At 35.8% G+C, this 25,876-nt stretch overlaps 1 protein-coding gene across 2 annotated transcripts in view; it reads left to right on the top strand.

Annotated features, from left to right (window-relative positions):
* The window catches only part of ADAMTS3 (ADAM metallopeptidase with thrombospondin type 1 motif 3), a 289,741-nt gene that overhangs the window by 180,019 nt on the left and 83,846 nt on the right, over nt 1-25,876 (top strand). The window lies entirely within an intron of this gene.

The raw sequence follows: 25,876 nt of genomic DNA, 5'->3' as shown, positions 1-25,876 counted from the left end.
GCAATCCCACTACTGGGCATATACCCTGAGAAAGCCATAATTCAAAAAGAGTCATATACCACAATGTTCATTGCAGCTCTATTTACAATAGCCAGGACATGGAAGCAACCTAAGTGTCCATTGACAGATGAATGGATAAAGAAGATGTGGCACATATATACAATGGAATATTACTCAGCCATAAAAAGAAATGAAATTGAGTTATTTGTAGTGGGGTGGATGGACCTAGAGTGAAGTAAGTCAGAAAGATAAAAACAAATACCAGGGACTTCCCTGGTGGCACAGTGGTTGGGAGCCCGCCTGCCAATGCAGGGGACACGGGTTCGATCCCTGGTCTGGGAGGATCTCACATGCCGCGGAGCAACTAAGTCTGTGTGCCACAACTACCGAGCCCGTGCTCTAGAGCCCGTGAGCCACAACTACTGAGCCCATGTGCCGCAACTACTGAAGCCCGCGTACCTACAGCCCGTGCTCCACAACAAGAGAAGCCATTACAATAAGTCCACGCACGACAATGAAGAGTAGCCCCCGCTCGCCACAAGTAGACACAGCCTGTGTGCAGCAATGAAGACCCAATGCAGCCAAAAATAAATAAATAAATAAATTTATTAAAAAAAACAAATACCGTATGCTAACACATATATATATAGAATCTGAAAATAAAAATGTTCTGAAGAACCTAGGGGCAGGACAGGAATAAAGACACAGACGTAGAGAACGGACTTGAGGACACAGGGAAGGGGAAGCTGGGACGAAGTGAGAGAGTGGCATGGACATATATACACTACCAAACATAAAATAGATAGCTAGTGGGAAGCAGCTGCATAACATAGGGAGATCACCTTGGTGCTTTGTGACCACCTAGAAGGGTGAGACAGGGAGGGTGGGAGGGAGATGCAAGAGGAAGGGGATATGGAGATATATGTATACGTATAGCTGATTCACTTTGCTATACAGCAGAAACTAACACAACATTGTAAAGCAATTATACTCCAATAAAGATGTTAAAAAAAAAAGAAATATTTTGTAGCAAAAAAAAAAAAGAAAAGTCTGTTTGGGTCAGAAAATGTGATCATAATGGACTTGAGTGGGAGCAGAACTTTCCTATTTGAGAAAAGAGGATGGATTTGCTTGGGGTACCAGAAAAGGAAGAGAGGGAGGAACGATAAGGGGGTTGGGTACCCTGAAACGGTAGGAGATAGTGGGTTAGGTCACCCTTCCCTGAAGAACGTCAGGGAAGTAAACTCATCAAATATTTGTTGAAAGAGGATCTTTCTTTGGAGTCAGAGAAAGAAAAGGACTTGGTGTTATAGTTAGCATTAGATGTAAAGGAGGCATTCTATAAAGACACGGAATGAGGGGAGCCATAAAGTAGTCAGCTTTTGGGAATTTGCTGAAATCATGGAGAGGGCTTTGGACTCCCACAAGCCTCTTAGATATGGGGAAGCAGAACTCAGCTGACATCTAGAAACTCATTTTAAGTTTACCATGTGCAGGGCACTAGGATAAACACTTTACCTATATTTATTTTATACAGGTAAAGTGCTTTATTTTTTTCTCCTGAGGGTAAGTCCCATTTTTGTCTTATTCTCTGTAAATTCCAAGCATTCAGCATAGTGCCTGACATGTATGGTGCTTTATAAGTATTTTCTTAAATTTATTTTTCAAAAAAATTATTATATAATAGAGTGTCTGTTATATACTAAGAACTAAGTTTAGAATGATGAACCAGTCTTGATTTTTGCCCTCATAAATCTTACAGTCCAGTGAATTAATAGATAAATGAAGGAATAATATGTATGAAATAGATATTATTATACTCACTTTACTGAGCTATCTCAAGTTCAGTGAGATTAAATAAATTACTGACTCAGCTAGGAAGTGGGAGAGCCAGCAATAATAACCCTTTTGTCCAGTTCCTGATATATTACATTTGTTCTGTATTACACACAGCCTCCCACTTAAGTGAGATTATTTTGGATGCCATTTTTCAGCTCAAGAGCTTTTAATAAGAAATTCTGGTCATAAAAATCTATAACTGCAAGTATACACCTTCCAAAAAAACTGACATACTTCATTGTAATCAATCAGTTTAAAAATACTTGGAGCTTTATTTATAAAAGAGAAATATTTGTGATACCAGTAAATACAGCTGGTTCTAGGCTCAATTCCATTAAGTGTATGTGTTTTCTGGAAATCTAAAACTTCTTTCCAGATAAAAAGTAAAAGAACAGCCATATATTCACCCCTATGCCTTCACCCTTCCTCTCCTTATCCATCCACTTTGCTGAATTGCCTCTTTTTTTAAAAAAGGGCTTCCTTTGTTTGAGTAGGTTGAAAAGCTTGTTAAGTCATACTGAGAGCCTTCTTTGTTCCCAAAACATTAGTGTCTGCTCTTTCTCCCTCACTCTTCTCTGAAGATCCTAAAAACAGTCATTTTAACAGCAAAAGATGTTCAACAAACACGGATGAAAAGTATACTTATGCAGATTTTCGATATGTGTGCCTTATTTGCTGTTGCCCCACTTTTGCTCTCTTGTTCCCTCTTCCTCTGTCTCTCGCACACTAGATATGCCGTATTTCTGGCATGCTATATTCAGCATCTTATTATTTTACTGTACCATTTATGCATGATTACTGTCTTTGCAATGCAGGTTTTTGTTTTCCATTGCCACTGAAATCTTCTGAAGGTTTCAAAAAGTTAAAATAAGATTATGTCAATAAAATGATAGTGCGGATTTCAAGCAGTGCCCCCAAGAGAAGAGCTAAATAGTGACCGACACTTTTACCGAGTTTAGACTGGGAAAGTGTTTCTTTACTCCATAACTTTCACTATATACAGCCTGTTACTGTGCTTTCTGGCTTTCCTCAAATATTTTTTAAAGTATATTATTTTTTCAGTTTCTATATGTATTTAAGAGCATTTCTTCATAATGTAACACTCACCTGTGCCTTTTGCTCTGAACTAATTCATCAACCTTTAGAAGTAACTGTACTACCTCAAACACAGAGAATCCAGAAGTGCTCCTGCCACATTCTCTAATGATTACAGAGGTAAATAGCCATTTTAATTCTTAATACTGAATTGAAAATATCCTATTTAAAGTGCATTATGATTTACTAAATGTTTCCTTTATTGTGCCCAGTGTTTTGTACCTGCTGTTAAAGGTAGATGCAATGAATGCCACCATTTTATATGGAAACCAATGAAGGAACTTTAGTAAGAAACACCAGTCTTTTAATATGGGTGAGATTTTTATAAACTGAGATCAGATCATTCATACATTTTCAATTCCACCTATGGAAGAGAATTTTTCCAGAAAACATTTCCTGGAAGGGTGTTTTCTTATTACTCTAAGCGTGATCACTTGATCATTACTCAGAATATGCAGAAAGAGTCAGTTCAGGTTGAAATGCAGTTGACCCTTGAACAACGCAGGGGTTAAACAAATAACCCCCCAGCAGTCAAAAATTCATGTGTAACTTATAGTCAGCCTTCCCTTTACGTGGTTCCGTTGTATCTGCAATTCTGCATCCGGGAACCAACCAACCTTGCATCCTGTAGCACTGCAGTATCTACTATTGAAAAAAATCCACATGTAAGTGGGCTTGTGCAGTTCAAACCCATGTTGTTCAAAGGTCAAGTGTAGTTTATTCAGGGATAAATACTTGAAGAAATTCAAAGTGCTCATTCACTGTTATTTCCAGATTTTCCTAGGTTTTCCATTGTTGGTTTGTTAATCCCAGTATCTGAGCTAAGAAATGGCAGCTGAAATAATGGAGAAAATGCCCTTTCTTTGAGCATAAGTAGAGAGAAGACTGACCTCTAAGTAGGAATTCTTTATTTCTTTCCAATATTTGGCAAAGTAAATGGCCACTCAGGATATAGAGGCTGTAGACCTAAGTGGCTCAAAGTGGCAGAGCTGCTGGCAGTGGAACTATGTCACATCAGATGGCAACATGGAATACTTCTCGCGTATGTGGAAGGAAAGTTTACATACCTTTGGAAAATCCTGGAACAGAGAGGCAGAGGTAGACCAGTCATACTTGGTGACTGCTGTGTCCTTTCTCTTTAGCAATCTAGGTAGGCCTTTCTAAATTGACATTTCTGAGCAGGTTTTAACAATACTCAAGGGGAATTGTTCTGCAATGATATGTAATCCTAAATCCTTTTCCCCTTTTGATATTTTCTTTTCTCTATTCTCCTGGAACTTCTTTTTTTTTTTTTTTTTTTAACATCTTTATTGGGGTATAATTACTTTACAATGGTGTGTTAGTTTCTGCTTTATAACAAAGTGAATCAGTTATACATATTCCTGGAACTTCTTATATGAATTCACATGGAACAAAGTTACAGGGAAAGAACCCACTATGGTTGTAAATACAGGATTTGCACTGATGATTTGAAAAGATGTCTGCAAAGAGATAGTAATCATACCATCCTCTCTCCTTTCTAAGGGTGATATTTAAAGCATTTAACTACTAATGTGGCATGGGCACACACCAGTCAGAACAGACACTGGCGTAGGTGCTGAGGCAAGGTGGTGACAGTCCCTTGCTGGGCCAGGCATTTCCCTTTTAGTTGCCTTTGTGGGTCTGCAGTGCTCAGGAAGTGTTTCCTAATGGTCCTCTTTCAATGTTCATCTTAAATTTGCCTCTCCTGTATTCATATGGCTGCCATATCTCTGGTGCATGGCATTTTGCCCCTTTTCTTCTTCACCATGTAAATTGATATCTAGCTTTGCAACTTTCCCCTTTGTCACCTGTATTTTCTCTTATAGAATTTTATGCCATTTAATGTCCTTATCATATCTCTGAGGGGGTCCTTTTTCAAATTATGTTTTTGGAGGCACAGAGAGACTTTTGGCAAAATTCATGACGAATGATTACTTTTTTTCTTTGGAGTGAAACCATCCTTGCACTGGAATATATTTTTAATTTAGTTCCTCCTGTCAAGTTTTCAAAGTTTTTCCCCATCCCCTGTCTTTGGTTAATTTTTTAAATAATTTTCCAGTAGAAAGTAAGTCCCTTTTCATGGACACAAATCTTTATCCTGCCATGCAAGTTCCTGCCTGCTGTGACTCACTGCCTAATTATCATTCTTTAGATCTTGGCTGAATGTTACTTTTAAGCCTTTCCTGACCCTGAAGATTGGGTCAGCTCAACCATCATATGTCCCCAGAGTACCAAGTACTTTCTCTTCCCAGTAATCATTACAGTCATATATCTATGTACTTACTTGTTTAAGCCCTGTCTTGTCCATCAAAACTTTTGAAGGGCCAGGAATCTCTGTTTTACTTATTTTCTTTTTAGCACCTGGCAGAGTGCTGGGCACATAATAGATACCCAGGAAATATTTGTGGTATTGAATAGACTGAACTCCCAGAAATACATTGGCTGTTAGGGAGCAATTCCTTGTGCTAAAGTCAAGGACCTTGTGCTGGACCAATTTGCTAACACGGAGGGATGAAATAGAATATTTACTCAGGGTCTCCAGAGACCAGTGAGTCACAGTTGTGGGACAGAGAGACAGCGCCTAGCACAAAGTCTGAAGGGTGAGATAATGCTAGAAATAGAAGAAATGGAAGCATTGGTGATAAAATAGATAGCCAGGAAGGTCTAGATCAATGAGAAAAATAGTGGGAGGAAACATTTCAGGGCTAGCAGCTCAGAACCATGTCTACAAAAACAATCTTCTTTCAATCAGTAACCTGTGGGATCTGGGAAGCATTTCTTAAGACAATAGTGAAGAATCAGAACAATAAATCTTAAGTAGTGGCTTTTGGGATTTCTTAGAAATACCTCCTTTCATTTAGAGGTAGTAATTGCTTATATCAAGGGCAAGAGGTTTAAAAGATTATAATCATTAGAATTAAGGGTGCTGTTGAGAGTATTACTTTGCGAGCCTTTTCTGTTGTCATTTTTTTGATGTCATAGTAACAGCTTCCAAATTTAAAAATAAATTCCTTTCACAGAATTTTAAACCAAGCAACTATGCAAGAATATAATCAGTCACCTCATTCTCTTGAAATATATAACTGAAAGAGCAATAAATAATCCACCAATGTGGACAGGATGGAAGAAACAGAAGTGGAAGAAAATTTAGTGTAAGGAAAAAATATAAAAATCTATTTATAGAAATGTTTATTTCATATTGCCTAGTTAATAATTAGTGACGTATTTTACTTTCTATTTATAACTTTCTTCTTCCTACTGCCACATAAAATTATCCAATTTAAATAATTCATATGTATAATAATGCCAGTACAGTCCTGAAGGATATAATCCCTTGTGACTGGTTTTCTTTCCTTCTGGGTTAGCTGCTTAATGCTAAAAACACCTCTTAGCTTGGATGATTCAAAGCATAGAAAGAAAATAATAATAAAAATTCTACACTAGAAAAAAGAGAACTGTTCCCAAACATGCAGTAGAATAGGCTGCACCCAGATTTTTAATTAAATAAATAAATCTTTTAAATTTTGTCACAATAAAAAAAAAATAGAATGACAATTACAAAGTGTACACTTTTTCTTCATATTGCTAACGTAGTCATAAGCTTTGAAACCATTTGTTTTTTTGGATTCATTGTACCACGTTCTGTATTGGGAAGTGAAGAAATAGGCAATATGCTTATTCTAGCATATTCTTCATTAAGCTGTGGAGAGAATCATTAGTCTTTGCATGAATGTCCCACAGCACTGTATATTTTTCAAAAATGCCCCCGTCTAGATGAAGACCTAGAACATTGTCAGCATTCAGACACTTCCCTTCACTATTTTAACTTCAAGTACTATAAGTTAGTTTTGCCTGATTTTGAACTTGAAATGAACAAAATCATGCAACAGGTACTTTTTGTGTCTAGTTTCTTTCACTTAAATTTATTTTTGTAAGGTTCATCTTTTTCTGTGTAGCTATGTTTCATTCATCCCTATTGCTGTATAGTTTTCCATTCTATGGCTGCACCACAGTTTCCTTATTTTTTTTTAAGATTTTTATTGGCATATAATTGCTTTACAATAGTATGTTAGTTTCTGCTTTACAACAGAGTGAATCAGCTATACATATATCCCCATATCTCCTCCCTCTTGCGTCTCTCTCCCATCCTCCCTTTCCCACCCCTCTAGGTGGTCACAAAGCACCGAGCTGATCTCCCTGTGATGTGTGGCTGCTTCCCACTAGCTATCTATTTTACATTTGGTGGTATATATAAGTCCATGCCACTCTCTAACTTTGTCCCAGCTTACCCTTCCCCCTCCCCATGTCCTCAAGTCCATTCTCTATGTCTGCATCCTTATTCCCGTCCTTCCCCTAGATTCTTCAAAACCATTTTTTTTTTTTAGATTCTATATATGTGTGTTAGCATATGGTATTTGTTTTTCTCTTTCTGACTTACTTGACTCTGTATGACAGACTCTAGGTCTATCCACCTTACTACAAAAAACTCAATTTCGTTTCTTTTTATGGCTGAGTAATATTCCATTGTATATATGTGCCACATCTTCTTTATCCATTCATCTGTTGAAGGACACTTAGCTTGCTTCCATGTCCTGGCCATTGTAAACAGAGCTGCAATGAACATTGTGTTACATGACTCTTTTTGAATTATGGTTTTCTCAGGGTATGTGCCCAGTAGTCGGATTACTGGGTCTTATGGTACTTCTATTTTTAGTTTTTTAAGGAACCTCCATAATGTTCTCCATAGTGGCTGTATCAATTTACATTCCCACCAACAGTGCAAGAGGGTTCCCTTTTCTCCACACCATCAGCATTTATTGTTTGTAGATTGTTTGATGATGGCCATTCTGACTGGTGTGAGGTGATAGCTCATTGAAGTTTTGATTTGCATTTCTCTAATGATTACTGATGTTGAGCATCCTTTTATGTGTTTGATGGCAATCTGTATATCTTCTTTGGAGAAATGTCTGTTTAGGTCTTCTGCCCATTTTTGGATTGTGTTGTTTGTTTTTTTGATATTGAGCTGCATGAGCTGCTTGTAAATTTTGGAGATTAATCCTTTGTCAGTTGCTTCATTTGCAAATATTTTCTCCCTTTGTGAGGATTGGCTTTTCGTCTTGTTTATGGTTTCCTTTGCTGTGCAAAAGCTTTTAAGTTTCATTAGGTCCCATTTGTTTATTTTTGTTTTTATTTCCATTTCTCTAGGATGTGGGTCAGAAAGGATCTTGCTGTGATTTATGTCATAGAGTGTTCTGCCTATGTTTTCCTCTAAGAGTTTGATAGTGTCTGGCCTTACATTTAGGTCTTTAATCCATTTTGAGTTATTTTTGTGTACGGTTCTAATTTCATTCCTTTACATGTAGCTGTCCAGTTTTCCAGCACCACTTATTGAAGAGGCTGTCTTTTCCCCATTGTATATTCTTGCCTCCTTTATCAAAAATAATGACCATATGTGCATCGGTTTATATCTGGGCTTTCTATACTCTTCCACTGATCTATATTTCTGTTTTTATGCCAGTACCATACTATCTTGATTACAGTAGCTTTGTAGCATAGTCTGAAGTCTGGGAACCTGATTCCTCCAGCTCCATTTCTCCTTCTCAGTATTGCTTTGGCTATTTGGGGTCTTTTGCGTTTCCATACAAACTGTGAAATTTTTTGTTCTAGTTCTGTGAAAAAAGCCGTTGGTAGTTTGATAAGGATTGCATTGAACCTGTAGATTGCTTTGGGTAGTAGAGTCATTTTCACATTATTGATTCTTCCAATCCAGGAACATGGTATATCTCTCCATCTGTTTATATCATCTTTAATTTCTTTCATCAGTGTCTTATAGTTTTCTGCATACAGGTCTTTTGTCTCCTTAGGTAGGTTTATTCCTTGATATTTTATTCTTTTGTTGCAGTGGTAAATGGGAGTGTTTCCTTAATTCCTATTTCACATTTTTCATCATTAGTGTATAGGAATGCAAGAGATTTCTGTGCATTAATTTTGTATCCTGCTACATTACCAAATTAATTCATTAGCTCTAGTAGTTTTCTGGTAGCATAATCTGTAGGATTCTCTATGTATAGTATCATGTCATGTGCAAACAGTGACAGCTTTACTTCTTCTTTTCCAATTTGGATTCCTTTTATTTCTTCGTATTCTCTGATTGCTGTGGCTAAAACTTCCAAAACTGTGTTGAATAACTGTGGTGAGAGTGGACCACCTTGTCTTGTTCCTGGTCTTAGAGGAAATGGTTTCAGTTTTTCACCATTGAGAATGATGTTGGCTGTGGGATTGTCATATATGGCCTTTATTATGTTGAGGTAAGTTCCCTCTATGCCTACTTTCTGAAGGGTTTTTATCATAAATGGGTGTTGAATTTTCTTGAAAGCTTTTTCTGCATCTATTGAAATGGTCATATGATTTTTCTCCTTCAATTTGTTTTTAAGGTTTATCACATTGATTGATTTGCATATATTGAAGAATCCTTTCGTTCCTGGGATAAAACCCACTTCCTCATGGTGTGTGATCCTTTTAAAGTGCTGTTGGATTCTGTTTGCTAGTATCTTGTTGAGGATTTTTACATCTATGTTCACCAGTGATATTGGCCTGTAGTTTTCTTTGTTTATGACATCTTTGTCTGGTTTTGGTAACAGGGTGATGGTGGCCTCGTAGAACAAGTTGAAGAGTGTTCTTCCCTCTGCTATATTTTGGAGGAGTTTGAAAAGCATAGGTATTAACTCTTCTCTAAATGTTTGATAGAATTCACCTGTGAAGCCATCTGGTCCTGGGCTTTTGTTTTTTGGAAGATTTTTAATCACAGTCTCAATTTCAGTGCTTGTGATTGGTCTGCTTATAGATTCTATTTCTTCCTGGTTCAGTCTCAGAAGGTTGTGCTCTTCTAAGAATGTGTCCATTTCTTCCAGCTTGTCCATTTTTTTGGCATATAGTTTCTTTTAGTAATCTCTCATGATCCTTTGTATTTCTGCAGTGTCAGTGGTTACTTCTCCTTTTTCATTTCTAATTCTGTTGATATGAGTCTTCTCCCTCTTTTTCTTGATGAGTCTGGCTAATGGTTTATCAATTTCGTTTATCTTCTCAAAGAACCAGCTTTTAGTTTTATTGATCTTTGCTCTTGTTTCCTTCATTTCTTTTTCATTTATTTCTGATCTGATCTTTATGATTCCTTTCCTTCTGCTAACTTTGGGGTGTTTTTGTTCTTCTTTCTCTAATTGCTTTAAGTGTAAGGTTAGGTTATTTAAGATGTTTCTTATTTCTTGAGGTAGGATTATATTGCTATAAACTTCCCTCTTAGAACTGCTCTTCCTGCATCCCATAGTTTTTCGGTCGTCGTGTTTTCACTGTCATTTGTTTCTAGGTATTTTTTGATTTCTTCTTTATTTCTTCAGTGATCTTTTGTTTATTTAGTAGTGTATTGTTTAATCTCCATGTTTTTGTATTTTTTACAGATTTTTTCCTGTATTTGATACCTAGTCTCATGGCATTGTGGTCGGAAAAGATACTTGATATGATTTCAATTTTTTTAATTTTACCAAGGCTTGATTTGTGACCCAAGATATGATCTATCCTGGAGAATGTTCCATGAGCACTTGAGAAGAAAGTGTATTCTGTTGTTTTTAGATGGAATATCCTATAAATATCAATTAAGTCCATCTTGTTTAATGTGTAATTTAAAGCTTGTGTTTCCTTATTTATTTTCATTTTGGATGATCTGTCCATTGTTGAAAGTAGGATGTTAAAGTCCCCTACTCTGAATGTGTTACTGTCGATTTCCCCTTTTATGGCTGTTATCATTTACCTTATGTATTGAGATGTTCCAATTTGGATGCATAAATATTTACAATTGTTATATCTTCTTCCTGGATTGATCCCTTGATCATTGTGTAGTATCCTTCTTTGTCTCCTATAGTAATCTTTATTTTTAAGTCTATTATGTCTGATATGAGAATTGCTACTCCAGCTTTCTTTTGATTTCCATTTGCATGGAATATCTTTTTCCATCCCCTCACTTTCTGTCTGTATGTGTCCCTAGGTCTGAAGTGGGTCTCTTGTAGACAGCACATACATATGGGTCTTGTTTTTTTGTCCATTCAGCCAGGCTGTGTCTTTTGGTTGGAGCATTTAATCCATTTACATTTAAGGTAATTATCAATATGTATGTTCCTATGACCATTCTTAATTGTTTTGGGTTTGTTATTGTAGGTCTTTTCCTTCTCTTGTGTTTCCTAGAGAAGTTCCTAGGGAAGTTTCCTAGAGAAGTTCCTTTAGCATTTGTTGTAAAGCTGGTTTGGTGGTGCTGAATTCTCTTAGCTTTGGCTTGTCTCTAAACGTTTTAATTACTCCATCGAATCTGAATTAGATCCTTGCTGGGTAGAGTAATCTTGGCTGTAGGTTTTTCCCTTTCATCACTTTAAATATGTCTTGCCACTCCCTTCTGGCTTGCAGAGTTTCTGCTGAAAGATCAGCTGTTAACCTTATGCAGATTCCCTTGTATGTTATTTGTTGTTTTTCCCTTGCTGCTTTTAATGTTTTTTCTTTCTATTTAATTTTTGATAGTTTGATTAATATGTGTCTTGGTGTGTGTCTTATTGGATTTATCCTTTATGGAACTCTCTGCACTTCCTGGACTTGATTGACTATTTCCTTTCCCATATTAGGGAAGTTTTCAACTCTAATCTCTTCAAATATTTTCTCAGTCCCTTTCTTTTTCTATTCTTCTTCTGGGACCTCTATAATTCAAATGTTGGTGCGTTTAATGTTGTCCCAGAGGTCTCTAAGACTGTCCTCAATTCTTTTCATTCTTTTTTCTTTATTCTGCTCTGCAGTAGTTATTTCCACTATTTTATTTTCCAGATCATTTATCTGTTCTTCTGGCTCAGTTTTTCTGCTATTGATCCCTTCTAGAGAATTTTTAATTTCTTTTATTGTGTTGTTCATCATTGTTTGTTAGCTCTTTAGTTCTTCTAGGTCCTTGTTAAACGCTTCTTGTATTTTCTCCATTCTATTTCGAAGACTTTGGATCATCTTTACTATCATTACTCTGAATTCTTTTTCAGGTACACTGCCTATTTGCTCTTCATTTGTTTGTGCTGTTGGATTTTTACCTTGCTCCTTCATCTGCTGTGTGGTTCTCTGTCTTCTCATTTTGCTTACCTTACTGTGTTTGCGGTCTCCTTTTCGCAGGCTGCAGGTTTGTAGTTCCTGTTGTTTTGGTGTCTGCCCCCAGTGGCTAAGGTTGGTTCAGTTGGTTGTGTAGGCTTCTTGGTGGAGGGGACTTATGCCTTTGTTCTGGTGGATGAGGCTGGATCTTGTCTTTCTCTTGTGCAGGTCCACGTCTGGTGGTGTGTTTTGGGGTGTCTGTGGCCTTACTATGATTTTAGGCAGCCTCTCTGCTAATGGTTGGGGTTGTGTTCCTGTCTTGCTAGTTGTTTGGCAAAGTGTGTCCAGCACTGTAGCTTGCTGGTCGTTGAGTGGAGCTGTGTCTTCACGTTGAGATGGAGGTCTCTGCGAGAGCTTTCGCTGTTTGATATTACATGGAGCTGGGAGGTCTCTGGTGGACCAGTGTCCTGAACTCGGTTCTCCCACCTCAGAGGCACAGGCCTGACACCCTGCCGGAGCACCAAGACCCTGTCAGCCACACAGCTCGGAAGAAAAGGGAGGAAAAAAGAAAGAAAGAAAAAAATAAAATAAAGTGATTAAAAAAAATGAAAAAGTAATAAAAAGAAAGAAGAGAGCACCAAACCGAGATACAGATCCACCAGTGATAACAAGTGCTAAAAACTATACTAAAAAAAATAAACAGAAAAAATGAATAAAATGACAGACAAAATCCTAAGACAAATGGTAAAAGCAAAGCTATACAGACAAAATCACACAAAGAATCATGCACGTACACACTCAGAAAAAGAGAAAAAGGAAAAAAAAAATATATATATAAAGGAAGAGAGCAACCAAATCAATAAACGAATCTAGCAATGATAATAAACTCTAAATAGTAAGGTACACTTAAAACCAAAAAAAAATTAGATGCAGAATTCAAACCCCAAGTCAACAGTTGCTCCTAAAGTCCACCTACTCAACTTTGGGATGATTCGTTGTCTATTCAGGTACTCCACAGATGCAGGGTACCTCAAGTTGATTGTGGAGCTTTAATCCGCTGCTCCTGAGGCTGCTGGAAGAGATTTCCCTTTCTCTTCTTTGTTCGCACAGCTCCCGGGGTTCAGCTTTGGATTTGGCCTCGCCCCTGCGTGTAGGTCGCCTGAGGGCGTCTGTTCTTCGCTCAGACAGGACGGGGTTAAAGGAGCTGCTGATTAGGGGGATCTGGCTCACTCAGGCCAGTGGGAGGGAGGGGTACGGAATGCGGGACAAGCCTGCAGCCCCAGAGGCCAGCATGATGTTGCAACAGCCTGAGGCGCACTGTATGTTCTGCCAGGGAAGTTGTCCCTGGATCACAGCACCCTGGCAGTGGCGGGCTGCACAGGCTCCCTGGAGGGGAGGTGGGGAGAGTGACCCGTGCTTGCACACAGGCTTCTTGGTGGCTGCAGCAACAGCCTTAGCGTTTCATGCCAGTCTCTGGTGTCCGTGCTGATAGCTGTGGCTCCTGCTCGTCTCTGGAGCTCGTTTAGGTGGTGCTCTGAATCCCCTCTCCTCGTGTACCCCGTAACAATGGTCTATTGCCGCTTAGGGAGCACCAGACTTTTTCCCGGACTCCCTCCCGGCTAGCCGTGGCGCACTAGCCCCCTTCAGGCTGTGTTCTCGCAGCCAACCCCAGTCCTCTCCCTGGGATCCGACCTCCGAAGCCCGAGCCTCAGCTCCCAACCCTGCCCGCCCTGGCGGGTAAGCAGACAAGCCTCTCGGGCTGGTGAGTGCTGGTCGGCACGGATCCTCTGTGCGGGAATCTCTCTGCTTTGCCCTCTGCACCCCTGTTGCTGCGCTCTCCTCCGCGGCTCCGAAGCTTCCCCGCTCCGCCACCCCCAGTCTCCGCCCGTGAAGGGGCTTCTAGTGTGTGGAAACCTTTCCTCCTTCACAGCTCCCACCCCCTGGTGCAGATCCCGTCCCTATTCTTTTCTCTCTGCTTTTTCTTTTTTCTTTTGCCCTACCCAGGTACATGGGGAGTTTCTTACCTTTTGGGTGGTCTGAGGTCTTCTGCCAGCATTCAGTAGGTGTTCTGTAGGAGTTGTTCCTCATGTAGATGTATTTCTGATGTATTTGTGCGGAGGAAGGTGTTCTCCATGTCTTACTCCTCCGCCATCTTGAAGGTCTCCCTCTGCACCACAGTTTCTTTATCCGTTTTATTGGACACCATTTTTGGGTGTTATAATCAGGGCTGCTATGAACATTCTTGTACATATTATTTGTTGCACGTACATATACATTTCTGGTAGGTTTACACCTAGAAGTGAAATTTCTGTGTCATATATTCAGCTTTAGTAGATATTTCCAGTTTTCAGAGTAGCTTTATCAATATATGCTGTTAACAGAAAGTGTCTGAAAAGTCTGGTTGTTCCGCATCCTTATCAACACTTTGTCTTATTGTTGTTGTTGTTATTATTTTAGCCAGTCTTGAGATGTGTAGTGATATCTCATTCTGGTTTTTATTAGGATTTTCTTGATAACTAGTAGGATTGAGCGTCTTATCATGTTTATTGACCTTTTGGTTATCCACTTTATGTAATTGCCTGTTTCAGTCTCATCCCTTTTTCTGCTTTTGTTATTGATTTGTAGAAGAGGAATTCTTCATGCACGTTTGAGTACTTTTTAATATGTATAATTGTGTGTGTGTGTGTGTGTGTGTGTATATATGTACCTTTTCTCACTCTGTGGCTTAGTTTTCACTTTCTTGGGATATTTTGGTGAAAAGATGTTAAGACTGAATTTAGCAAAATTTTCCTATAGTTAACACTTTTCATGGTCTCTTAATCTTTGCCTGTTCCAAAGTCATGAAGATAGTCTATGTTTTCATTTAAGTGCTCTTTTGGTTTTTCTTTCATATTTAGGTCTACAAACCATCTACTTTCAATTTTTGTGTTTGATGTGAGGTATGGCTCAAGGTTTATTTTTTCCCCCATGTGAATATCCAGTTGACCTAGCACCATTAATGTGAAGGCCATTCTTTCCCATGTCATGGTAGTGTTGCCTTGTATTTTAGGTAATCCTATGTGTATAGAGCTGTTCTAGACTCTGTTCTCTTCCATTGGCCTCTTTGTAAGTCTTTGCATCAGCATTGCACTTTTTTTTAACCCGTTCAGCTTTCTAATAGATTCTGATATATGAGGATGTAAGTTGTTCAAATCTGTGCTACTTTTAACGATCACCATGGCTGCCTTTGGCCCTTTGAATTTCCATGTAATTTTAAAAAAAATTTCCCTTCTAGCATCCACAAAAAAAAAAAACTTACTGAGGTTTCAGTTTGGATTGTGCTAAATCTATAAATCAATTTGGGGGACAATTGATATCTTTATGATAATGAGTATTCCAAACTATGAATGGTTTATCCTTTTACTTAATTAGGTTTTTCTTATTTTCTCTCAGTAACATTTTATTCTTTTCATTGTGTAAGTATTGCATATCTTCTATTAGATATTGTCCTAGTTATTTGATGTTTTTTGATGCTGTTATAAATTCTATCTTTAAATAAAATTTTGTGTGTTTCTGGAATATAGAAACATAATTTTTATAATGACTTTATATCCATCTTCCTTGCTAAATTCAGTTATTAATTCTCATAGTTTGTCCATGGAGTCCTTTGAGTTTCTGGATGGTTTTTAATTACAAATTTAATTTTCTTAATAAGTGTAGTACAATTTGTATTTTCACCTTCTTCTTGCATCATTTTTAGTAAGCTGTGTTTTTCAAGGAACTTGTTTATTTCTTATAAATTTTAAAATTTATTGGCATAAAGTTGTATAAAGTTTTTAAAGGATCTGTAATGATATTCCCTTTTTCATTTCTTATATGTGTAATTTGTACTTGTCTCTCTCTGATCCTTGTAGAAGTCTTCCAATATTACATCATCTTTCCACAGATTTAATTTTTAGCTGTGTTGATTTTTTAAATTTATATTTGTTTCTATTTTATTTCCACTTTTCTCTTTATTATTTCATCTAGTTTAATGACTTCTATTTTTTTCCTTTTCTAACTTTTTGAGATGAATATTAGGAAGCTGATATTCACCCTTTCTTCTTTTCCTAATTTAGGCATGCAAGGCTATAAATTTTCCCTCTTAGCACAGCCTTATGTCCATCACAGAAGTTCTAATGTGCTATTATTCAGTTAAAATATTTTCTGATTTCCACTGTGATGTCTTCTTTAACACATGGTTTATGAGTGTATTCCTTTATTTACATGTTTGAAGATTTTCTAATTGTTTTTGCTTTTGCTTTCTTGCTCAATTCCATTAGAGTGGAAAAGCACTGAATTCAATTTTCTTAAATTTGTTTAGACTTGTTTTATGGCCCAGCATAAAATGTTATGGTCCAACAATAGACAAATGTTCCATGATCACTTGGAAAAGAATGTGAATTCTGTCGTTGTTGGATACAGAGCTGTTTGTTACCAGTCATGTTTGTTGACTGTCTTGTTCGTATCATCTAAAAATGTACTGTTTTTCTAAATCTGTTTGTTCTTTAGTTAGTGTTGGTTGTTTAAAACTACCCACCATGATTAAAGGTATTTTTTCTCATTTTAGTTCAGTCAATTTTTGCTTTATATATTGTAAAGCTATACAATTAGTTGCATGTGAATTTAAAATTGCTATATCTACTTAGTGGATTGAGTTTTAAAATTCTTATAAATGTTTTCTTTATTTTAATAATGTTCCTTGCTTTAAAGTCTAGCCTATCTGATATTAGTATAGCTACATCTGCTTTATTTTCTTTAGTGTTTGCTTAGTGCACCGTTTTCCAAACTTTCATTTTTAATCTTTCCACATCTTGGTATTTAAGATCTGTCTCATAAGCAGTATATTACTTTTTTTTTATTTTGGTACATGACGATCTTTATTTTTTAATTCAAATATATATTTAATTTTCACTTAATGTAATTAGTTTCCTAGAGCTGCCATAACATAGTATCACCATCTGGGTATCTACAAACAGAAGTTTATTCTTCCTCAATCTGTAGACTGATGTCTGAAATCCAGGTGTCAGTAGGATTGGTTCCTTCTGGAGGTTCTGAGGGAAAATCTGTTTTATTCCTCTCTTCCAGCTTCTGATGTTTCAGGCAATTCCTAGCATTCTTTTGCATGTAGACACATCATTCCAATCTCTGCTTCTGTCTTTACATGATGTTCTCCCTGTCTGTCTGTGTCCATATTTCCCTCTTCTTATAAGGGCACCAGTCAATGAATTAGGGTGCACCCTAATTCAGTATGACCTCATCTTAACTTGATTACATTTGCAGTGATGTTACAGACGGTCCCCAACTTAACCATGGTTTGACTTAAGATTTTTGATTTTACAATGGTGTGAAAGTGATATGCATTCAGTAGAAACTGTATTTTGAATTTTGAATTTTGCTCTTTTTGCAGCCTAGTGATATGCATACATTACTCTCTTGTGAAGCTGGGCAACTCCCAGTCAGCCACACCATCACAATGAGTAAACAACGGATGACATCTACAACCATCCTGTAACCATACAACCATCGTGTTTTTCACTTTCAGCACAGTATTCAATAAATTACATAAGATATTTAACACTTTATTATAAAATAGGCTCTGTGTTAGATGATTTTGCCCAACTGTAGGCTAATGTACAGTAGGCTAGGCTAAGCTATAATGTTCAGTAGGTTAGGTGTTATTAAATGCATTTTTTTTAATTGAAGCATAGTTGGCTTACAATATTGTGTTGGTTTCCTTTTTGACTTAATGATATTTTCAACTTAGGATGGGTTTATCAGGACATAACCTCATTGTAAGTAGCGGAAGATCTATACTTCCAAGTAAGGCTATGCTCATAGGTACCAAGGCTTAGGACTTAAATACATCTTTTGGGGGGACACAATTCAGCCACAGCAGTAGTAATGATATATCTGGGATTATATCTACCATCTTACTCTTTTCCTATTTGTCTTGTCCCAATTTGTCTTCCTCTTTCTCCATTTTCTTGCTTTCTTTTGAATGGCTCAAGTATTTATTATTCCATTTCCACCTTTGATTAGCTGTTTACGTAAATATTCTTTTATATTTTTAGTGTTTACCCCAAAATTATACAAATTATTCATACCTTGCTTATTATAGTTTAATATACTTTTTGACACTTCCTAGGGAAATACTAGAATATTAGACCAATTAATCCCATTTACCGTTCCCTACCAACATTTGAATTGTTACTGTGATGTGTTTTAATCTTATAAATATTTTTCAATTCCCCCAAATGGTAAAGATTCATTTTCATTTTTCTATTTTTCCTGCTGCTCTTCATTCCTTTCTATGCAAGTTTTCATGAGATATCACTTTTGTTTTGAAGAACTACCTTTAGTATAACTTTTCCTGTGGGTCCTCTAACAAAGGTTTTGATTATTGGTCTATTTTCATTCTGCTTATATGAAAATATGTTTATTTTGCCTTATTTTTTTTGTTTGTTTTTTTGCTGTACGCGGGCCTCTCACTGCTGTGGCCTCTCCCGGCGCGGAGCAACAGGCTCCGGACACGCAGGCCCAGCGGCCATGGCCCACGGGCACAGCCGCTCCACGGCATGTGGGATCCTCCCGGACCAGGGCACGAACCCGCGTCCCGTGCATCGGCAGGCGGACTTCCAACCACTGCGCCACCAGGGAAGCCCCTTGCCTTATTTTTGAAGGTTATTTTAGTGGACTATTTTCTTTGAGCACTTTAAAAATATGATTCCACTGCCTTATGCTTTTCATCATTTCTATTGAGAAGTCAAATTGCCAGTCATATTGTTGTTTCCTTGAAAATAACGTTTTTTTTCCCTCTGTGATTGATTCTACAGTTTTCCCATTGTCTTTGGATTAATTAAATTAAGATATTAAAGCGCTTATAATGGTGCCTAGGATATAGTAAGTATTACTTTTGTTGTTAATGAGATATGTTAAATAAGAAAAAATAAAAGAGGATCTTAAAGAAAAATCTTTTATTGCAGTAAATATAGTATATGCTGTTTCATACCAAAGAGGCAAAATAGAGATATTTATTAGTATTTGTATTTAAAGTATATTTAAAAGAATAGTTCAATTGGCAAAATTTTATTATACAGTCTTAAATATTAAAAATGACAGAAGAAAATATCTTAAAATATTTTGTAGTGTCTTTTAATCTGTTTTGTGTGTATGTGTGTGTGTGTGTGTGTGTGAATTTCCATCATACAGAAAAACACTGGCATTCATTCTTCTCTTTGGTAATGTATGTTCATTTGTATAAAACTGTAAATTTCAACAAATAATATTTGTTGCTCAGTCTCTCACAGAAGATCTTTTTCCTTACATGTAGAAATGTAAGCAAGTAAGTGTATTTGTCAAGCTGTTTTGCTATGTCACACAGTCAAAAATTTGGAAAACAGAATTCTCTAAAAAAGAAATTTCTATTTGACAACTGTTAGCTCCTATGGAGTCTTATGAGAACATGATCTTTCAAGTCAAGGGTCTATATTCCTTTCAGCTTACTGCAACATTGCTTGATTTAAACTTCATCATGATTGCAATATTGGTCACTGCCAGAAAGTAGGAAATTCAAGGGAAAAAATAATCTATTTATTGTGTAAAAGGCGTTGACCTAAGATTGTAACACAAACATGAACTATACAGGGATAAGTAAAAGCAAATGCCACCTGGGCAGTCAGAGTGATTCCACAACTGTGTGGCCTTACCCCAATTAAAAAAGGATTGGAAAAATTAGAACTGTCCCATCCAAAGTCAGTAACCTTGTGAGATCAGCAAGCCACAATTGCCTTTTCCACATTGGAAATTGGAATAATGATTTGCTCAGTCTTTCTGTCCTCCTCCCTTAGAATAATTCTTCCTACAGTTCTGTAATAAAAAGTGTTCGTTAATTATATACAAAATAATCCTAATGATGTAATACTTAATCATTCCATGTAGTTTACTAATTTTGCCAGCTTCTTAAAGATAAGACTATTTAATTTTACCCTTGATGATAATTCATTGATAATGGTTTTGTCATATTAAAGTACTAATGTGCATTCAGATTGATATAATTACTAACAGAGTTTAGTCATTCAGTTAGCATTTTAAGTGCTTGGTAGGTAGATCTCATCAGAATTGCTGGTATATCCTCAGTAATGTTATTATTAAACCAAACAAGTCTTAGTATTTCTAACACCTTCAAATTCAAATGGTGCCCAATATCTGGAAGGAGGAGGGGAAATAACTGTGTTCTTTCAGTGAAAGATTTAGCAATTACATATATTTTTTCAACATGGCCTTTTCTCTGTAATATATTTCCACTATGGCATTTGCTTAATTTTTCATGCTCATGATAATAAATGTTAGTAAAATGTTAACTCATATAATTTAATTAATTAGTACAAATCAAAAGCATAATAGTCTGGATAGCTGTATACTATATTTTGAGAAACTCAAAACAATTCACTAATCTTAATTCATTATTTGCATGGTAATACCTCGAGATCTAGGTTAAGTCTCATGGGTAGCATCTCCATTTTATATTGTTACAGAAGCAAAAAAATCAAGGGCACTTCCCAAGGCTGATAATATAAGCAACTATATTAACCTTTTTCACTGTTTTGGTTTTTTGCTTTGTTTTGTTTTGTTGCTTATTTAAGAAATTATTTTTCCAGTAGTAAAAATTAATTTTGTTGAATGTTATATTTTCTACTTCCTAGTCCTCTGCATGGGTTTTTCGGAAGTCTTGCTCTTTCAGTTACAACAACCTGAATGTTCTGATTTTCATCTAGTCAGTAGCCAGTTTTAAAATGCAGGTTATTTATTCCTCTCTGGCCTCTTCAGTCTTTCTTAGATTTTTTCCCCTATTTTCTTTTCTCTCTTTTTTTTGTTTGTTTCTTTTGGAAGGCCTCGCACCTCTCTGCCTTTCATTCAGCCTAGGTAAATTCACTTTATAATCTCTCCCCTGTATTTTAATAATGCACATTGGCTTTTAAAATTGTTAAACTCAGTTAATCCTGAGTGTATACGTTAGCAGGCTTAGGTGGCTCCAGTCCAAGTCTGAGGTACCTCTCTTATTAATAAAAAGAATTAATACTTTACATGGCGAGAAACACTTTATGCATATATAATAATTCTTAACTAACATGGAAAGGCTTTAGTTACTTTCCTTCTTGGACTATTTCATAGGTTAATATTGTTACACTGATAGGACTGAGAAAAATGAAATCTAAGTAGCAGATAAAACATTTATAAGTTTTTGAAATAGAAGAACATATGTAGTTTATTGTTTATTGTATTAGGTTCTATCATCCAAGCTAATTATGATCACGTAGAGAAAAGACATTACATTTTTAATACAAGCAGATCAACAGAAAATGAGTATTTCGTACTGTAGTATATAGAGCAGTGTACCATAAATGTGCACCCAAACCACCTGATTCAGGATCTGCCGGAGTACTTCTTGAAATGTAGATTCTAGGGCCCACTGTAGACTTAGTGCAGTAAAATGTCTGGGTAGAGACCCTAAGAATTAGGTGATTCTTACGTACACAAGCATGCTATAGAACAGTCGTGTTTCTTTTGTTTTCTTAAGGTTAGCTAGAATGACAGATGGTTTTATTTAAAGACCTATAAACTATACTAAAGGAGTATCCAGCTTACATAAATATCAAAGTAGTTTATATCATGTCAGGAGTATGAAGGCGAGGCCTTTTGAAGAATGATCTCATAGGCCTTCTTTGGCAAAAATCTGGCAAATGTCCTCTATACTCTAGCTGGGCTTACATTAACCTGACATTCTACCCCCTAGGAAGTAAATTTTGTGGCTTGATTTAAAGTATTTTTGTTATCAAGTCACTTTTTTGGGGAGGAGAGACGTCAGTCTTTGTGGGGGGCCTTTTGCCACTCTTACATAAATTATTTTTCATCAATTTAGATTTCTGTATTACATCCTTCATGATGTTTTCCAAAGTTTCATATTGCCATACTCATGTGTCAAACAGGTATTGGTATATGAGAGACTCAATTTATATTTAAATCTTTTTGGTCTTTTTTTGTAATTTTTTCTCAGTCTGTAGTATATATGCAGTGAAGTTCACAAGTCTTAAGTTTTCAGCTCAGTGAATTTTTACAAACGTAATCATCATGCATATCAAGTTATAGAATAATTCCAGCATCCCCAAAGCTTACCTTGTACCATCTCCTAGTCAGTAAGCCACCAAAGGTAATCACCATTCTGAATTCCATCAACATAGTATAGTTTTGGCCTTTCATGAAATTAATATATATAATATAAATTGAATCCTACAGCATTTGTTCTTTCTTATCTCGTTTCTTTAACTTAACATTATATCTGTGAGGTTAGTCCATGTTGCTGTGTGCAGTAGCAGTTTGTTCTTTTTTTTCCATTTATAAAGCAGTTTTATTCAGATATAATTGATAAGTTGCTGAACACATTTTACATTTAAAGTGTTCAATTTTATAAATTTAGACGTATGAATACACTCATGAAACCACCACTACAATCAAGATAGTGAACATACCCATCACCTGCAAAAGTTCCTTCTTACCCCTTTGTTTGTTCATTTGTTTGTTTGTTTTGAAATCTAGTTGATTTACGATGTTGTGTTAGTTTCAGAATAATAAAGCAACAATAGTTTTACAATGTTGTGTTAGTTATACAGCAAAGTGATTCCATTTTTTATATATAAGTAAATGTTCTCTCTCTCGCGCGCGCGCTCTCTCTCTCTCTCTCTCTCTCTCTCTCTCTCTATATATATATATATATATATATTCTTTTCCATTATTGTTTATTACAAGATATTGAATTTAGTTCCCTGTGCTATACAGGAGGACCTTGCTGTTTATCTGTTTCATATATATCGTAGTTTGTAACTATCTGTTAATCCCAAACTCCTAATTTATCCTTCCCCACCTTTCCCCTTTGGTAAGCATAAATTTGTTTCCTATGTCTGTGAGTCTGTTTCTGTTTTGTAAATAAGTTCATTTGTATCATATTTTAGATTCTACATATAAATGATATCATATGATATTTGTCTTTCTCTGACTTATTGCACTTAGTATGATAATCTCTAGATCCATCTGTGTTGCTACAAATGGCATTATTTCATTCTTTTTTATGGCTGAGTAATATTCCATTGTATATATGTACCACGTCTTCTTTATTCATCTGTCAGTGGGTGTTTAGGTTGCTTCCATGTCATGGCTACTGTAAATAGTGCTGCTATGAACATTGGCGTGCATATATCTTTTTGAATTATAGTTTTCTCCAGATATATGCCCAGAAGTCAGATTGCTAGATCATATGGCAACTCTATTTTCAGTTTTTTAAGGAACCTTCATTCTGTTTTCCATAGTGGTTGTACCAATTTACATTCCCCCAACAGTGTAGGAGGGTTCCCTTTTCAGTTCATTCTTTTTAATTGCTTTATACTATTCCCTTGTACAATTTAGCATGATTTATTCATCCTATCTATTTTTTCAGTTTTAGCTATTATAAATAACTATGAATAATCTTGTTTGTGTATTGTGGTGGGTGTACATATGTGCTCATTTCTGCTTAGTGTTTGCATAGTAGAATTGCTGTCATAGGATATGCATATATTCAACTCTTAGATAATGCTAAGTGGTTTACAAGGTAGTATACCAACATATATTCCCAGTTCCAGTTGATCCATATCTTACCCAATGCTTGATATTGTCAAGTTTTATTTTCCAGTTGTAGTGACTGTAGTAGGTATGTTTTACCTGACTTTAATTTGTTTTTCCTGATGTCTAACAATGTTGAGAACATTTGTATGTATCTGTAGGCTATTAGATTGTTATACTTGTGAAGTGTACATTTAAGGACACATTTTAAAATTGGATGCTGTCTTGTTCTTATAGTTTTGTAGGTGTACTTTTATATTCCGGATATGAATACTTTGTTAGATATGTTTTGCAAATATTTTCTCCAACTCTGTGGCTCAATGTCTTTAAGTATTAATGTTTATAGTTTCAGTGTAGAGGTCTACCACATCTTTGTTAGATTTTTTTCCTAAGAATTTGAGTTTTTATACTCTTTTAAATGGGATTTTTTTCCTAACTGCTGATAAATTTCATTTGTTTTTGTTTGCTGTTAATATATAAAATTCAAGTAATATTTTTCTGTTTCGGCTTTGTATTCAGTGACTTGCTTAATTCATTTATAAATTCTGTAGATTCTTTTGGATTTCTATAAAAACAATCATGTCATATAGAAATAATGACATGTTTATTTCCCCCTTATAATTCTTTTTTATTTTATTTTCTTGCTTTATTGAATTTTTTTGCCACTCTGTGCATGTCTGCAGATGACTGAGAAAGCACTGTGAGTATTGACTTGGGGGTTACAAATAAATTTTAGTGAGTAAGCAAATTCACAAATACAAAATCAACAATATTGGGAATTGACTGTATTTTATATGTATATATATGTAAATAAATGTATACATATACATGAACTATAATATTCCATACAGTGTTATAGTGTGTGCCTTTGTATGTATTTATGATGAGATACAATTTATTTAATTATACACCTACTCTCAGATGTATGACTTGTCTCCAGTTTTTCTTTGATATTATCACTTCTAGTACCACTAGCAACTTCAGCAACAATTAGTTGTTAATGCTTTGCTTTTCCATTCTTCCACTTTTTGTGCATTGATACATTATGATCCATTTAAATCCTCATTTTCTCTAAACTCAAACCACTTACCTGCTTATTTGTTGACTCATTTATTTGTTTAATGAACATTTATTGATCTCTTAATGTGTTTCAGGCTTATTGGACTACTTTTTAGCACATTTCCCCATTTAAAAAAAATGGATGCAATCGTTATTAGATTTTTTTTTACTCACAAAAATATTCTGCATTCAAGAACATTTATTTATGTCCCTCTGTCTACTTTATGATGGAATCAATATAATGAAGCATTCCAAAGCAAATTGGATAAAGGTGCACTAACTCATATATCATATGCTTCTTATATGAGTACAACAGTTATTATTAACAAACACTATGTAGTATATACCTAGCTTTCAGCCTTGTTGTTATATAAAGTTATGTGCTATGGTGAGTTTTATTACCTGTGACCAGTCTTTGCTTTACCAAGAACTTATTCTGACTTTAATCAAACAAGAGGAAAAGTATAGCACATGAATTTACCCTTGAAAAATTTTTTTTCTTTTTTGAATTTTTGGCTTGACAAATGTTAGTGGAAAGTTATCTGGGACTGCTAAATATATTGATTAGAGTCAGAGGGGATGATCCTCCAACAGGGAAGGCTTTGATCGATTCCTTTAAGGATTTTTTTAGATATTCTTTTATTCAGGTAGACAACATTCTAGGCTGATGAAATACGAAAAATGGCAAAAATGAGTAGACTGTGTAATGACCAATAATTAGGTTAACTCTTCTGGAGAAAAAAATAAAACTAGGATACAAAAAGAGATGTGTACTTTAGGTAGTGAAATGTCTGGCCAATTATAAAAGGTTTAGATTTAATGAGGAAAGGAAATTTGTACTACCAAATGCTCTTGGAGTAACATTTAAAGTAGATAATTTAAGTGACTGAACATAGGATGGGTGTGGACAGAAAACAGCAAAAGAGAAGACACAGTCCAATATATAGAACATGGAATATGACATTGGATGCAAGAGTGCAGATAGAAATGGCAAATCTAAGAATATTGTGTAGCAAGTATTATCAGAATTTGGCGATGACTTGATGGGGCAGGCAAAGTAAAAATTGACTTCAGGGTTTTGATT

Source organism: Tursiops truncatus, chromosome 5 (genome assembly GCF_011762595.2).
Source record: "Tursiops truncatus isolate mTurTru1 chromosome 5, mTurTru1.mat.Y, whole genome shotgun sequence".
NCBI lineage: Eukaryota > Metazoa > Chordata > Mammalia > Artiodactyla > Delphinidae > Tursiops > Tursiops truncatus.
The sequence above is the reverse complement of the archived record's forward strand: the minus strand, read 5'-3'. Positions and strand labels throughout refer to the sequence as shown.